This window comes from Malaya genurostris, chromosome 3 (genome assembly GCF_030247185.1).
Source record: "Malaya genurostris strain Urasoe2022 chromosome 3, Malgen_1.1, whole genome shotgun sequence".
Taxonomy (NCBI): domain Eukaryota; kingdom Metazoa; phylum Arthropoda; class Insecta; order Diptera; family Culicidae; genus Malaya; species Malaya genurostris.
In genome coordinates, this window is record NC_080572.1 from 58,069,530 (window position 1) to 58,072,832 (window position 3,303).

General features: G+C 38.1%; 1 long non-coding RNA gene across 1 annotated transcript; it reads left to right on the forward strand.

The window, feature by feature from the left end:
• Positions 1–1,683: 1,683 nt before the first annotated feature.
• On the forward strand, positions 1,684–2,433 carry LOC131436834 (uncharacterized). The gene is made up of 3 exons (XR_009230671.1): positions 1,684–1,827; positions 1,929–2,193; positions 2,255–2,433. It is a non-coding gene; the product is annotated as an uncharacterized LOC131436834 (long non-coding RNA).
• The last annotated feature ends 870 nt before the right edge of the window (positions 2,434–3,303 follow it).

Sequence of the window (3,303 nt, forward strand, 5' to 3'; positions counted from 1 at the left end):
ATCGAATGTGGTTCGATCGAATCATAGCTACTTTTGATTTTGCTAGCGTTATGGGGAATACAAATGAAATACGAGGGAAAAAACGATACGACGTTATTCAGAATAAGGGCGATGATCTACCGGGCCCATTATTGTATGCTAAGGGCATATTCAGTAGCATTCTAGTTCTAGATGCATAATTTATGTCAGTTACAAAATTTAAATCTGAATTTTATAACAAGAAAAACTGGCAGCCCCAGCAGTGTTTTACTCGTGTTTCAAATATACAAAAAATTGAACGGCATCGTAGACCAGTTTTAAATTTGACAGTAGAATTGGTTGAATAAATTAAACTAGAATGGCTTGCTGGGGATACGTTTGTTCCAGTTTCTATTATATTATAGATCTTCCATATAGAACTTCTAGCTGCTGAATTTGCTCTAATGGTTTATGAATTTTCCACATCCTTACAAACGTTGGAAATTACACTACGCTACAAATGTACATTGAACAAATCATAGATTGGTGTGACAGCACTGATATGAGTGTGAATGTTAAAAAACTTAATACTATGACTTTCAAGTCGTAATTATTCAGTAAGGTACGCTTCACCGAAGTCTGTGGTTACTGCAAAAGCTTACTCAAGTTTACGTTTCGTCTTCGACTCATCAGTGCGTCAGCCGATTATGTTGAACTGCTGACGCAAACCCCCGGATCAACAAAATCCACTGAGCAGCGAGTGCTCAGCAGTTCTGCTGACGCACTGATGAGTCGAAGACGAAACGTAAACTTGAGTAAAAATGGTTATGTGCACCTAACATAAATTTGGGGGTAAATGCAAAAGCTTGTCGAACCAGAATCTTCGCATCAATTGCACACAGTTTTAGCGAGAATTCTCGTGAACGTCCCGAGAAGATTATTGCGAAGAACGTGCATTTTTACAAGATCAGATTATCGTAGATGCAGACCCTGTCAGCTTGGAGCGAAATCAATCTTCCGATTCTTAGTGTACAGAATCATTGCATGGCTAGTACTATGGATCCTACTGACACTAAGAATCCTTCCACGTCGGGGCTCGAACAGACGACAACTGGTTTGTAAGACCAGTGCCCTACGAATTGAACCGCCAACCCGGGACTACGGTGTTATAATGCCTTTCTCATATTATTTTTTATCTCCTATATGTTACAGAAAGATTAATAAAAAAAACTACAAATCAAGCAAGTTTAAAGCCCAGCTTTGCAGAATAATACTACTTCATTTAAATACTATATTTGAATTTAAGTTAGTGAAAATCATTCCAATCATATTTGAAAAACTAAAGTGAGCTCCATTTTAAAGATTTTGACCACTAACTAACGACCGAAATCTGGATACCGGTATAGCGAAATTCGGATCATTAAACCATCAGATAATATGAACTACAAAATGAAACAGTTTTGTACCGCATTTTAAAAAATTTTCAAAACATTGCTGAATTCTCGATTTAAATCTCACCAAAAGCAGCTCGTATTGCCATAATCTAACATGGCCTACAAATTGGAACAGTTTCGAGCACAACTTTTAAGATATTTTAGATTTTCTATGACATTTTGAAATATTGAAAACTTATCACTTTGTAATGTTGAAGCCAGAAATCGGACTTGAATATTTTTATAGGTGTGGTACCGAGTACGGCCCTGTCTCGGCAGTGCAGCGGGCAGAGAGAGAGTGAATGGAGAAAGAGTTGGTATGGAAAAACACGCGGCGAAATAAATAGAAACATACGTTATTGAACACATCTTAATAATATTAAATATCACATTATCCCCTCGATTACCACATTGGCGACGAGGTAAATCGGAAGAGGTAAGTAACTAGGTAAAGAATAATATAAAAGAAATGGTTTTGTAAAATGAGTTTTGGGAAGATAAAATTGAGGTTATATTTACATGAGTCTGTTTTAATAGGCTATTTTTCTCAGCCTGCCGGTGAGCAGAAACCAAAAATCGTCGCTGGAAGCGATAGGCTACATGGTAGCGACTGCTTAGAAAGCAGTGGTTCAAACATTGTCGCTGGAAGCGATAGGCTACAGGGTAGCGACTGCAAAATAGCAGTGGTTCAAATATATTCGCTGGAAGCGGAAAAAAAAGAGAGGCTGTTTACTTCACCAGAGTTGGTGGACTGCTTTCGTAACAAAGTTACGTCTGGTAGCTGTAAGCAGAAAATTCCTTGGTAAGGATAAAGCATACTTGGTAGTATTGAACATATATATAATATAGCCTATGTTGTTTAGGATCAACCAGTTTCACAATGGAAAAATGGGAAATTCAACCATTCAAATTTAGGTCATTTCCCCGCAATATCGTCCGTAATGAATGGATTAAATACAAGCGCAATTTCGACTATATAACGGGTGATTTTTTAAGAGCTTGAGAACTTTTTTAAACAATAAAACGCATAAAATTTGCAAAATCTCATCGGTTCTTTATTTTAAACGTTAGATTGGTACATGACATTTACTTTTTGAAGATAATTTCATTTAAATGTTGACCGCGGCTGCGTCTTAGGTGGTCCATTCGGAAAGTCCAATTTTGGGCAACTTTTTCGAGCATTTCGGCCGGAATAGCCCGAATTTCTTCGGAAATGTTGTCTTCCAAAGCTGGAATAGTTACTGGCTTATTTCTGTAGACTTTAGACTTGACGTAGCCCCACAAAAAATAGTCTAAAGGCGTCAAATCGCATGATCTTGGTGGCCAACTTACCGGTCCATTTCTTGAGATGAATTGTTCTCCGAAGTTTTCCCTCAAAATGGCCATAGAATCGCGAGCTGTGTGGCATGTAGCGCCATCTTGTTGAAACCACATGTCAACCAAGTTCAGTTCTTCCATTTTTGGCAACAAAAAGTTTGTTAGCATCGAACGATAGCGATCGCCATTCACTGTAACGTTGCGTCCAACAGCATCTTTGAAAAAATACGGTCCAATGATTCCACCAGCGTACAAACCACACCAAACAGTGCATTTTTCGGGATGCATGGGCAGTTCTTGAACGGCTTCTGGTTGCTCTTCACTCCAAATGCGGCATTTTTGCTTATTTACGTAGCCATTCAACCAGAAATGAGCCTCATCGCTGAACAAAATTTGTCGATAAAAAAGCGGATTTTCTGCCAACTTTTCTAGGGCCCATTCACTGAAAATTCGACGTTGTGGCAGATCGTTCGGCTTCATGATGAAATGTCAGAGCATACTGAGCAAATAATAATGCATGAAAATCATAACCTCAAAAAATCTGAGCAAATACTAATGCATGAAAATCCTAACCTCAAAAAAATCACCTTTTAGT